The sequence below is a fragment of the Pseudophryne corroboree genome, chromosome 2 (genome assembly GCF_028390025.1).
Source record: "Pseudophryne corroboree isolate aPseCor3 chromosome 2, aPseCor3.hap2, whole genome shotgun sequence".
In the NCBI taxonomy this organism is placed as follows: domain Eukaryota; kingdom Metazoa; phylum Chordata; class Amphibia; order Anura; family Myobatrachidae; genus Pseudophryne; species Pseudophryne corroboree.
The window spans coordinates 974,133,290-974,147,834 of NC_086445.1; positions in this window are offsets into that span (position 1 = coordinate 974,133,290).

A 14,545-nucleotide genomic window follows, 5' to 3' on the forward strand; every position below is an offset into this window, starting at 1 on the left:
TGTACTTGGGAGAGGAACTTGGGACCCAGGTCAAAGTTATGTCCCGAAGATTTATCAGCCCAAAATAACTGGCGAATGTGAAACCTTGCCAATGTCACATGCCGCTTTTCTGAGCCACGAAAAGCTGAGGGAAAGGGTCTGTGGCAGGAGAGGTACTTTGCCTCCTGGAAGCTACTCAGAGTCCTGGGGGTAGGTGGGAAGTGTGGATGGACCGGGTTCCCATCCATTTGGCCCAGACCAGATCTTATAGGCTTCGTAGCCCAAGAAGCTGCTTCATCAGCCAGCACCTGGGTGCTGGGTATTAAGCAGAGTCTCTCCCATTAGTCAGGGCTCCTGAAGGCAGTTGGTGTCCAGGTGATAGGCCTGCTAGGGACAGTGGGATCCGGAAGACTGGGGCACTAGTGTCAGGATGCCAGGACCTGAAGGGTTCCTTATTTAGTAAGAGGGAGTGAGGCAGGGCCTAAACTCCCTGGTTGTTTATACCAAAGACAGTGATCTTTGTTTTATGTGTATCTTTGTTTTTGAGCAACCTGAATAAAAGATGTTTGTTGTTTTTGCACAAGCCTGGAGTCGGTCGCTGGTGGAATTTTTGTAGCAGAGCACATTCTAGCAAGACTCCTGTTACAGTATGTACTGTATGTTTGGTTTCCCCCTATCCAGAACTGAATAGCACTGTATCGAACATAATGTAACCGAGTGGTGTAACTAGGGTGGCACACAAATTCAGGGGGTGCCATATTTTTTTTTTACAACCATAGTTAGTTATCACTGTAATAATAGTAGTAATAATAATAATAATAATAATAATAATAATAATAATAATAATTATTATTATTATGTGTATGCTGATTTTTTAACTGTGTAAAATATAATTTTCAAAAATGTGTAAAAAACCTAGAAAAAACGTCACTTAGACTATATATGACAACATGATTAGTATCTGAGCTAAAGGTTAATGATTCATGACATGTTGAGGAAAAGATAAGCTGTACTTAAGAGTGTATGGTTCTTCAGCATTACTACTCGGGTGTGAAATTTCTGCCGCTACCAGCGCATTACCGAGACATGAAATGTCATCATTATCTTTGACCCTTAAGACTACAGTAGCCAAGTACTAGAGTTTAATGTGCTAATATTTGCATGCTTCTCTTACACTAAGCACGGCTGTTATCTGTTTTAGTCTGGCGAGATTCCTCTATAACAAATGAAGCACTGTGTGAAATTATCAGATGAAGCATACATTTCTGAATGTCACCCACAGATGAGTGCTCAGATTCGGGCTATCACGGACTAGTCCTCAGCAGGAATGACATTTGTTCTGACATTTCAAAAACAACCAAAAAAAAATCTTACCCTTCTTGAGAATTGAATTTGCATCTTATTCTAGTTTAAAAAGGAAACATCATCTATTCAGATGGCATTTGCCTTTTTTGGATAGTTCACTACAAGACTGCCGAAATTGAAGAGGTCTTTACCTGTAAAGGTTAATTTTCTTTGAAAATAAAAAAGCACAAAGAAAGATACTGTGCCTAGTTTTCTGTTTGTGCCAAAGGTTGAAACACATGTTTTTTTCCTTTTGAGTCTTAATAATTAGCTCTGCATTCATGTATAAATAATATATTGAATTCAAATGAATAAAAGATAATGATGGATAAATTCTGCAGATGACCAGAAGCTTTTTCAAACATTGAATTATAAAATGTAAGTCTTTAATTGCACAGGTCTATACTTAATATGTGCCAGTTACAATGTGTTTTGATAATCTTTTATTTTTTTACTGGCAGGTGAGCCGTGCAATCACATGGGGTGCTGTCGCGATGCTTTCTGGCTTCTGCTGCCTCTGCTGTGTCATGTCCCCACATGACATCCTCTACCCACCCAGGAAGCATTTGATATCCCGGCTGTCGGGATCCTGGCGCTCAGTATCCCGGAGCCGGGAACCCGACCGCTGAGAAACCGACAACTACACCGTGACAGCAAAACTTTAATAAAAATACATGCACACTCACAAACTCATACAAACATAGTATGATGGGAATTTTGCGGTCTGCGGCTAACCGCGAGGTTAATTGGGGTCACTCTTGTGGGTGACCCCAATTAACTTTGCAGTTAGCCGCAGACCGCAAAATTCCCATCATAGCCTATAATGGGGCTGCGCGAAGCTTCATTCTAGCCGGTGCGCTCCGCCTGATTGACAGGCCAGGAGTGCACAGCCAATCAGGAGGGCGCTATGACGTAGTGCTCCCTGATTGGCTGCTGGGATCTCCAGTGACAGCAGTCACGGGGTATCCCGGCATTCGGGGGAAAGGAGTTCCATGTGTAAACATGGAACCTCTTTAGTGGCGTGGTTCGGGCTTTCGGTTTATTTTTTTAACCCTGTGGATTACTTCAGGAACGAAGAGTACCGTTCATCACTGGATAATAGGTGAATATATTTATTTTTTTCACAGGTACCATTATTGGCTTCTACTGGACAAGGGGACATGATTGGCTGGCGTGGGATGTAGGTAAGTATGAATGAGTGTGTAAGTGTGCATGTATGTTTATTAAAGTTTTACTGTCACGGTGTGCGTATTGTTTTTATTTGGGTATTTCTTTTGTTGTAGAACTACAGGTACCAGCGGGCCCATTATTTCCCTGCATGCTGGTACTTGTGGTTCTCCAAGAACCAGCAAGTGGGAGAGACTTGCTGGGACTTGTAGTTCCACAACAAAAGACAATATTCTTTTTTTTATATTGTCCAGCCCAGGGATGGGGGGGGACAGCCTTGGGCTTCACCCCTGGCCCTTGAGTGCTTGGGGTGTGACCCTTTGATTTAAGGGGTCCCCACTCCCCCAGGGAACCCTGGCCAGGGGTGACTAGTTGAAGGGTAATGCCACGGCCGCAGGGAGCCTGGTGCTGGTTTTAAAAATACTAGGGACCCCTACTTCCTTTGTCCCCCGTATTTTTGGAACCAGGACTGGACAAAGAGCCCAGTGCTGTTTGTCTAAATACGGGGGAACCCTATGCATTTTTACCCCTGTATTTTAACAACCAGGACTGGCTCAAAGAGCCCGAGGCTGGTTATGCTTAGGAGGGGGGACCCCACACAATTTTTTTGGGAGGGGTTTAACTATTTATATACTGTATACAATGAAGCCCTGCACGGATCACACTGATCCAGCCGATCTTCAGTGTGTTAAGTCCAACAGTGTTTTACTGTTGTCTCCCATAAAACACTGCCGGCAATACAAATTACTTCAACATCGGTGAACTCAAATTTACAAAACATGATAGTTTAGTAAATTACCGTGTTTTGTTTCAAAAAGTTTCATTCGTACAGTACACTGCCGATGTCAGCTGAGATTGATCTTGGCTGAAATCAGCAAAAATATGAATCTTAGTAAGCACGGTAATTTAGCATCCAGGAACTTAGGGAGGAGCTTTTATCTCTCTCCATTATACTTAGAAAGGTAACACTTGCCACTGTACGTTACAAGCTGTTCGTGCTATTTAGTACTCAAATAGAACATACTGTACAGAGATACTAAGGACGGTGATTTGGCATCCAGGAACTTAGGGAGGAGCTTTTATCTCTCCCCATTATATTTATTACTACGGGATTTGGACGCTCACATATCCCTAACATCAATAGACCATACTGTACCTGTAACATGTTCGTTTGCATATGTATATGCTGTACTATTTGCGTCTGTACTGTATATACTGTTATATACTGTATGACATACTGTAGCATATTGTAGTGCAATGAGATGCACCAGTAAAGTAGTTCTTACGCTGTAGTTCAGTATTGTATTTTAATGGAGACCACATGCATTAAAAAAGCGACATCTGGTGGATGATCGCAGGTATTACACTCAAATTTAATGCCAAACTCTCTGTGCGCCTTCCTTCGACTAGGCGTGACTCCTTGCGCCCAGGCATGCTGCGTATGCCCGATCACGACGAATGCCTCAGCCAGCCAAGATAACAGATGACCCATCTGTATATCACCTGCAGCGTGTTCATAAAAAGTCACTGTCAATTTCAGAAACTGTGGCTAAGACCGTAAGCAGTCCGGGGACACCTAAATCCCTTTGTCCTGTTGTATCCAAGCACCTGCAAACTATACCAGCAACTCCCTCCTCGTCAATTTCCTCCTCAATCAGGATCAAAAGTAGCCCTGCAGGCCATGTCACTGGCATGGCTGACTCCTCTCCTATACGGGATTCCTCCGGAGGATCCTGCATTGCTATGCCTACTGCTACCGCTGCTGCTGCTGTTGGGAGTCATTCATCATCCCGGAGAGGAAGTTGGAACACCACTACTTCTTTCACTAAGCAATTGACCATCCAACAGTCCTTTCCGAGGAGGATGAAATATGACAGCAGTCATCCTGTTGCAAAGTGGTTAACTGAGGCCTTGACAGCTATGTTGGTGTTAGACGTGCATCCAGTGTCCACCATTAGTGCAGTGGGATTTAGACAATTGATGGAGGTAGTGTGTCCCCAGTACCAAATCTCGTCTATATTCCACTTCACTAGGGAGGCGATACTGAGAATGTACAGAGACGTCAGAAAAAGTGTCCTCAGTGTCCTAAAAAATGCGATTGTACCCACTATCCACTTAATCACGGACATGTGGACAATTGGAACAGGGCAGGCTAAGGACTATATGACTGCGACAGCCCACTGGGTAGATGTATCGCCTTGCACAGCAACAACAGTGGCGGCACCGGTAGCAGCATCTCGGAAATGCCAGCTTGTTCCAAGGCAGGCTACGCTGTGTATCACTGGTTTCAGTAAGAGGCACACCACCAACAACCTCTTAGAGAAACTGAGGGAAATCATCGCCCAATGGCTTACCCCACTTATACTCTCCTGGGGATTTGTGATATCAGACAACGCCACCAATATTGTGCGGGCATTAAATCAGGGCAAATTCCAGCATGTCCCATGTTTTGATCACACAATAAATTTGGTGGTGCAGCACTTTTTGAGAAATGACAGGGCCGTGCAGGAGACGCTTTCGGCGGACCGAAAAATTTCGGGACACTTTCACCATTCGGCGACTGCGTGCCGAAGACTGGAGCACCAGCAAACACTCTTGAACCTTCCCTGCCATCACCTGAAGCAAGAGGTTGTAACACAGTGGAACTCAACCCTCTATATGCTTCAGAGGATGGAGGAGCAGCAAAAGGCCATTCAAGCCTATACATCCACCTATGACATAGGCAAAGGAGGGGGTATGCACCTGAGCCAAGCGCAGTGGAGTTTGATTTCCATATTGTGCAGGGTTCTCCAACACTTCGAACTTGGCACACGTGAAGTCAGTTCAGACACTGCCAGCTTGAGTCAGGTCACTCCCCTCATTAGGCTTTTGCAGAAACAGCTGGAGAAAGTGAAGGAGGAGCTAAGACGGACCAATTTCACTCAGTATGTGGGACTTGTGGATGAAGCCCTTCATTTACTTTGCCACGATCCGAGGGTGGTCAATCTGTTGAAATCAGAACACTACATTTTGGCCACCATGCTCGATCCTATGTTTAAAGCCTATGTGGTGTCTCTCTTTTATGTGGACACAAGCTTGCAGAGGTGAAAAGACCTGCTGGTGAAAACACTGTCAGCTGAAGTGGAACATGACACGGCAACAGCTCCTTCTTAATTTTCTCCAGCAACTGGGGCTGGCAGGAAACAACTTAGAAATCCGATTCCTAACCAACCCGCTGGCGGTGATGCAGGGCAGGCAGGACCAACTTTTGACATCTGGTCCGGACTGAAGGACCTACCAACAATTTCTGACATGTCTTCTGTCACTGCATATGATGCTGTCACCATTGAAAGAATGGTGGAGGATTACATCGGTGACAGCATCCAAGTAGACATGTCAGACAGTCCTGATCTTGCAGGAAAATGAGGGAGTTTGGAGGCCCCTGTACAAACTGGCCCCCCCTCCAGTGTGTACTCTGAAAGAGTTTTTAGTGCAGCCGGTAAACTTGTCAGTGATAAGCATAGGAGGTTACTTCCACATCATGGCGGTCATTTCGAGATGATCGTAGCTGTGCTAAATTTAGCACAGCTACGATCATTCACACTGACATGCGGGGGGATGACCAGCACAGGGCTATCCTGCCCCGCATGTCAGTGCCGCCCCCCTCCCCCCCCCCCGCAGAAGTGGAAAGGCATCGCACAGCGTCGGTGCCTTTGCATTTCAAGAGTAGCTCCCAACCAGCGCAGCTTTAGCATGCTGGCCGGGAGCTCCTCATCGCTCCCCGGCCCGCAGCAGCTGCATGTGACATCATGCAGCCACTGCAGCCCGCCCCCCGTTTGGTCTGGCCACGCCTGCGTTGGTTGGACTGTGCCCATGAAATGGCAGCCAAATGCCGCCGTTCCACCCACCCCCTGCCCAGCGACCATCTCTGCCTGTCAATCAGGTAGAGGCGATCATAGCGGACCGACAGCCTTCGGCCGTCTGGCATCCGCAGTTCTGACCCGCTCGCACCGCTGCGATAAACTACAGCATGCGATCGGGTCAGAATGACCCCCAATGCGGAGAAGATGATGTTCATCAAAATGAATTATCAATTCTTCCAGGAAGAGCCGCCTCCAGAAAGTACAGAGGGACCTGTTGTGGTGGATTCTAGCAGGGACGAATTAATACTCTGTGAGGATGAGGATGTACACAACACTGAAGTGGGTGAGAAATCAGTCGATGAGGACGAGGACGACATCTTGCCTCTGCAAAGTCAGCTTGTGCAGGGACAGATTAATTGCCAGCTTGTTTTGTGGGGGCCCAAACGAACCAATAATTTCAGCCAGTCGTGTGGCAGACCCTGGCGCTGAAATGATTGGTTTGTTAAAGTGTGCAGGTCCTGTTTATACAACATTTCCAAGGACAATTCCAGCTTGCACCTCTTTTCTTTGCATTATATGCTCTTTGGAGCATTGCCAGCTTGTTTTGTGGGCGTCCAAATGAACCAACCATTTCAGTCACAGTCGTGTGGCAGACTCTGGCGCTGAAATGATTGGTTTGTTAAAGTGTACGTGTCCAGTTTATACAACATAAGGATGCTCTGTGTATTATATGACAGTCAATAAGGCTCTCTATATTGTGGTCACTAATGCTCTTTGCATCACTGCACTGCTCCGAGATAGGTGGGGTGAGCTAGTGTAGTACAGACAGTGATACTAACCTTTGACTCTTGGGACAGTGGAGCCTGCATGCTCCATTTAAATGAAAAGTCATCTTAGAACCACAATAGAGATGCAGCAGGCGCTGGTACCTAAGGGGATTACACATTGGTGCCCTCACCCAACAAGCATTTCAGTCATAACAATGTTCACGTCTTTATTCAGGCAAGCCATTGGTGACCACTATGTACTGTAGGGCGTGGCATTGAGTTCAGACTGGTTCTACACCTTGTGGCGCCCAGGGCAAAAGTTTCCACTGGCGCCCCCTCCCTGGAAAAATAGTGCACGGCGAAGGCGCACAGTAAAAAAAGGGGTGTGGCTTCATAGGGGAGGGGTGTGGCCACATTATGTCCCCAGTAGTTATGCACCCAGTAGTGGTGTCCCCAGTAGTTGTGCCCCCTGTAGCTGTGCCACCTGTAGATATGCCCCCTGTAGATTGGCCCCCTGTAGCTATGCCCTGTAGTTGTGCCCCAAATAGTTGTGCCCCCAGTAGCTGTGCCTCCTGTAGTGATACCCCCAGTAGATTTGCCCCAGTAGTTGTGCCCTGTCGCTGTGCTCCCTGTAGCTGTGCCCCCTGTAGCTTTGCCCCCAGTAGATTAGCCCCCTGTAGCTATGCCCCAAGTAGTTTTGCCCCAGTGTTTGTGGCCCCAGTAGCTGTGCCCCCTGTAGTTGTGCCCCCAGCAGATTTCCCCCCAATAGATTTTCCCCAGTAGTTGTGCCCCCTGTCGCAGTGCCCCCCCAGAAGTTGTGCCCCCTGTAGCTATGCCCCCAGTAGTTGTGCCCTCTGTTGCTGTGCCCCCTAGTAGCCGCTTAAAAACGCAAAGATAAACAAAAAACAAAACTTACCAGCCCCGCTCCTGCTCCCGACCGCTGCTGCTCCGTCTCTGGCCGCCCGCTCCTCTCTATAGGAGAGACGTCTCTCCCATAGCACACAGACACTAAAGGTCAGTTATGACCTCTAGTGTCTGACGCTGGAGCCGCTTGCAGCGGACACCCACGCAGCCCACGGCGTCTGCTGCAGCTGGGGAGCGGGATGTGGGGTGCGGGTTGGCGGTGGGCGCCTGCAGGTGGACTGCTTGCCCGCGCCAAGAACCGCTCCTGATTGAGTTTTGTCTTTACCCCGGTTGATCTCTGACTGATAACAACCCCCATACTTCTTGACTTCCTGATTATTTGCAAACAGCATAGGCTACATACATTAGCAATGCACTTGTCTTTAGAAATGCATTTATTGATTTAACTACAGTAGATGGTTTGCATTCTAGAATGGCACCAGCCAGGCTTCTATCATTACAGATTATACCATGCAGTTTGACAATGCGCGATTAAAGGGATTTCAAAGCACCACTACTCAGATGCAGTTTGAAATTTCCATAACTAAGCTGCAGCTTCATGAATCTTGAGGTTTCGATCTGAATGCACATCTGTGGTGTGGTGCCTTCAAGACAGCCCTTAGTAAATGTCAGCCTTAATCCGTTAATGTCTCTAATAAATTTCAATGACACTCTGGAATTTTGATGCAACCAACTGTTCTCTGTTCTGGTTCATTTCATTCCTCCAGTTTATGTGCGACTCTCAGCTATTTATCAAATGCTGTAATTTGTGTAAATACAGTAATTTGGGAACAGATCGTTTGCACTGGTAACTGAGCAATGTCACCCATGGACACTGAAAGCGGTTTCACATCATCACAAATAATTTATGTTGACAGTAGAAACAAACCACTAAACATTAGAGTTTAATTGAAGGTGGAACGTTAAGTGAATAAATGATTGAAATAAAATAATGAATTTCATTTGTTCCAATTAATCAGTAATACAATCTAATTTAAAAGTGGCATTTCATTGATACAAAATAATTCCTTGGAATGGCTGACATATTGACAATAAGTCTATTTTTATAAAACTCAAATATACAGTAAATTAAGCACATCCATGACTTTATATTCAGGCATACATGTATATGCCCATGGGATTCTATGAAGCAAGGGTTTCATAACCACGTTACAAAAGTTCCACACATTCATCAACAGTTACCATACATACTGTAGGTGCCGATTATGACTCACATGCAAAGTGGCTGTAGTTGTCACTACCAGTCTATACACTGAAACACACTATTTTCCTAAAAGACAGCCAGCTAAGTTCTGTCAAACTCAGAATAGGATGGACACATACAAAAATGTGTAAATTCTCTTCTGCATATGACATATGTACTGTGCCTGTGTGCTAAAACTCGCTTTCTGTGAACTGAAATCTGAGACATCTAGAATCAGCCACATACTGTCTTGGTAGTAGAACCTGTTCAATTAAATGTTCTCATTTTCATTATAACCACCACCAATTAAGTGTTGATTACAAGAGACCATGGGCCTAATTCAGATCCGATCGCTGCAATGGCAGCAATCGCAGTCTGAAGCCCTTTGGGGAGTGTGCAAGTGCAAACAGCGCACTGCGCAAGCGCAGAGAGCACACTGCGCATGCACGCCCCGTGAGGCTCAGAGAGATGCGAAAGCATCTCCGGGCTGCGATCGCCTCTGCCTGATTGACAGGCAGAGGTGGTCGTGGGGCGGGAGGGGGCGTGCCAACTGCATTAGAATGCCGATGGTGATGCGCTGTCCGGACATGCCTGCATTGTGGGGGCAGGCTGCGGCGGCTGCGTGACGTCATGCGCAGCAGCTGCAACCCGGAACGTGGCGTGTTGCCACCTGCCAGCGCAGCTAGGCTCCACAGGTAGGAAGCTACTTGGTGGGTGCGAAAGCATCGCCGCCGTGCAATGCTTTCGCACCCGTGTGGGGGTGTAGGTCCTGACTATCCCTGTGCTGGGCGCCCCCCCACATGTCAGAGAAACTGATCGTAGATGTGCTAAATTTAGCACATCTATGATGAAGTCTGAATCACCCCCCATGTATCCACAGATTTAAAGTGGGACCGCAAAGAGCAACTTGTAGCCAATCAGATCTTCATTACGATTAGAACAGTATACATTGAGTCACACACTCAGGTTGGTTTTGCCTTGTAAATGATTACTGCTCTAAAAACAGGCAGACAAAATCCACGCACTTCCGGAATTCGTGGTTATTACATTTAGCCGCATGTTTCAGATCTGCATTCTAGTTTATAATTAGGTTTTGTCATTTTCCTACCGGCTGTGTGGATCCTGGCTGTCAAAAATACAGATGCTGGAATCCCGACACCCACAAAGATCCTGACATCGGAATTCCGACAGGGTCAAGTTACCGATGCCGGAACTTCAACAGCCGGAATCCCAACTCTAGTAAGTATAGACACTGTCCTCTGATTAGTGTCGGTGGAGGGTGGGGGGGGGGTAGGTTTAGCCTACACCAGGGGGAAAGGGGGGATAGGGTCAGGCTGTGTGAAGTGGGAGGTTAGAGTTAGGCTGTGAACAGGGGTGGGTAGGGTTAGGCACCACCAGGGGGAGGTTATGTTTAGGCACTAAGGGGGAGGGTTATTATTATTATTATTATGTATTCCCAGCTATATATATTGCGCACACATATTCCGCAGCGCTTTACAGAGAATATTTTTGGCCATACACATCAGTCCCTGCCCCAGTGGAGCTTACAATCTATATTCCCTATCACATATACACGCAAATACACTCATACTAGGGTTAATTTTTTGTTGGCACCCAATTAACTTACCTGTATAGTTTTGGACTGTGGTAGGAAACGAGAGTACCCGGTGGAAACTCACGCAAGTGTGGACTATGGCGGGAATTTAACCTATGACCTCCGTAAGTAAGGGAGTAAAACTAACCATTAGACCATCCGTATTGCCCCAGGCTGCCGGAAGGGAGGGTTAGGGGACAGGGGCTAGATTACTCAAATCACCCCTGTCGGGATTTCATACCTCGGTATGGCGGCTTCATTATTTTGTCTGGCGGTCATTTATACCGAACCTTTCCTACCTTCTATATTTTATGTCTAATTCCTGAAATTCACCTTGAAAAATCGAAATATTTTTTTTAGTCTACTCTTTCATTTAACTTTTTTTTATATAACAATAGAAGCCTTCTTACTCAAATACTAATAAGATAAATGTACATAATAGCACTTGTATATATAGTACTATTTTCTGAAGACACACAGAAGCACTCAGCAGCTCTATAAACTTTATTTTTTATTTAATATTCAAATTGCTGTCAATTTATCCTTACATTTTCTCATACAGTATATTATATTTTAGATTATATTCCATCATGTTGCCAGTCCCAGTGAGCAGCTCCTGCTGGGAATATTTTCAGTAAAATAAATCTTTTACATATTTTGCAAAATGTAAAGTCTTCTGTCTCCCTATTTTACTTATGCTGTCTTTACAGTATAGAAAATAAACACCAGCTGTTCTATGGCGAGGAGTGATTATATATAACTTTAAATGGAGGCAAAGGAAAAAGAAATTAGATAGAGATAACTAAAGATTTTATGGTTCAAAATAGTGAGATTATTTCCAGTTTCTGAACCAATAGCCAGATTTTGTAAAAAATATATATTTTTGTAACTAATCAAGTCACAACACTTTACCAATGGTTCAAACAAAAATAATATATTTTTTAATGATATAAATAGTTATATATAATGTGCAATCATTATTTACCATTTTTTTTATTAACTCCCTTGAGCCAGAAATATGTCAGGCATACAATTGTGTATACTTATGCCCCATGCTAGGGTACAGACATTGGAGAGACTTGACATTATTATTAGTAAATTCTAAATTTGTATTAAGCTATTTGTACACAATAGAGATGTGATAAAGTGTTATATGCATAATAGAGAACAGTGGGGGTTATGCAGGTTTGTTAGCAAACCAAAACAGCACACTAATGTACAAAACCACGTTGCACTGCAGGTGGGGCAGATGTAACATGTGTAGAGAGATTTCAAGTGTTTTGGATCAGATTTGGATTTTGTTTCGGTTTAATAATCGATAAAAAAGTTGCTAATCAATGATAAAAATCGACAAAACAGCTTGTGGAATTTTTGCAATCAAAAACCTGAAATTTGGATTTAAAATCTTGAACCATGGGAAGATTTGAACCATGATTCGGTTCAGATTGGACCTCCTCAGGGGATCCAGAACGGGTTTTGGCTCAGTTCGGATCCACAAAGTTTGAGTGTATTTGGATTTGTGGAGAACCAAACCGCACATTAATATTACTGTTTCTACTGTGAGATATTTAGGTAGATTTAATGACATACAGAATTTGGTACACCTGTCTAGTATATAGGACAAGCAATTTGAGGTGTTATTACCAGAGATTTATAATTAGTAAACTTTAGACCGCCTTCATATTGCATCAAAGTGTCCATAAAGAATGAAAATAGATATACAGTAAAATAAAACCTATATATTTTACATTCGTCCAGTCTCTGTATCTTATAATTCCTCATCTTGTTTCTTACATAAGCTTTAGTCAATGGCTTGATGAGTCACTTCACTGGATGTGACAACATGTACACTGCTCATGACAAACTTAGGTCTATAAAACTTAAACTGTCAAAGAACATTCTAATAAAGTTGTGATTTACACCATGTAATTTGAGGCAGTTTAGGAAGGTGTCAGTCACTTTAATTTTCTTAATTCATGTGCTGTCATTCATACAGCTTTTTACCAATGTCACCTGCATGAAGCTGCAGTGAAAAATAAAACTGAATGGCATATAAAATATATAAAATATTCTAAATTCACACAATTTTATAGTTTACAGTCTAAAAATTATGACAGCAAAATGTTTAAAGCTAAGATAGCAAAAAAATATCAATATGTGCAACTGTGTTAAATATCTAAATTGATTTAACAAGTCCGTCAATGAAGCATGTCAAGCAGACATGAAGTAAATGTAATCGGAACCTGGGGTAGTTAGTTTCAGTAAATGTAATTATGTCGGCTCTCTGCTGAGACAGATTCTTTCCCAATGATTTTTTTTTTTAATCTGGAATTTTTGAAATCACATTACTTAGAAGTTTAGTAAAAGTTTAAAACAAAAATAGTTGTTTTAAATAAGAAAAACTGTCAATCTTTGGAAATGCCACATGATATAAGGAATTCAATGGGATGACTAAAGGTAATGAAAAGTTGTTACACTACTGCATTATTAGGAATAGCTGTTAGGAGAAAGGACATTGTAGACAGAAGGACAGTCATGGATGTAAATTTGAATAACTAGATATCAGCGTTAAATATAGATTGTAACGGCATATTGTTAAACTCAGATTGAAATATGCTAATAAATTGCAACCAATATAGGAAAATAAATGGCAATCCTTTCTTAGCCTTGGATGGAGATAAAGTTGCTGGCGATAAAGAACCAGCCAATCGGCTCCTATCTGTCATTATTCAAACATAGCCTGTGACATGGCAGCTAGGCACTAATTGGCTGGTTGTTTATGTCCATCCAAGGCTTAGTAAATAGACCCCTTAGGCTGCTTTCCCAACACCATTGGCATGCAGAACACCTTGGTTAAATTTACTAAACATTGGGGCAGATGTATTAACCTGGAGAAGGCATAAGGAAGTGATAAACCAGTGACATGTGCAAGGTGATAAAGGTACCAGCCAATCAGCTCCAATATGTAAATGAACAGTTAGGATCTGATTGGCTGGTGCCTTTATCACCTTGCACATATCACTGGTTTATCACTTCCTTATGCCTTCTCCAGGTTAATACATCTGCCCCATTGTTTTGTGAGGCAATTATTGAAACTGCAATATAATACAGTAGCTTAATGCAAATCCATGTCGGTTTAGTTGTCAGAACCACTGAATTTGCTACAGGATAGTTTGACTTACAAAAGCAAAACTGTCATCAAACCCACAGTATGACCACCGCAAAACCATCAAAAAGCTACCTGGTCAATCAGCAAATGATGAGGTGCAAAACATTTATTATGTGAGCAATCTTATGTAGTGAATAAGGTGAGTAAAATAATGTATGTACGAAAGGGGAAACAATATGTCATGTTGTGGGCACCCTTTATATTGACATCGTGACCAGATACTGTATCTCAGACATCTGCTTTTTGAGCTATCTCGTCTGTGAGAACCTGTTGGATGGTGTTATTGTCATGTAAAAAAAATTGGGACGGAGATGTGCAATGTGGAGATTTAAAGAAAGGGGGATTTTGTGGAGGCATTACCTTTAGTCAAGACAAAAAATGCTGTTACTATGCCAAAGCCACCAATCCCTCACACAGTCACATGTGCAAGTGGGTATGATACCACTGTGACCAAAAGGTTCCATCTCGATACCCAATCACATGGCCTTTACTGGTGACAAAAAAATCTAGTAAAAGCATGATTTTAGATGTCAGTACGTATATATAGCAGGGATGTGCCATGAGGTAAATGGCTCA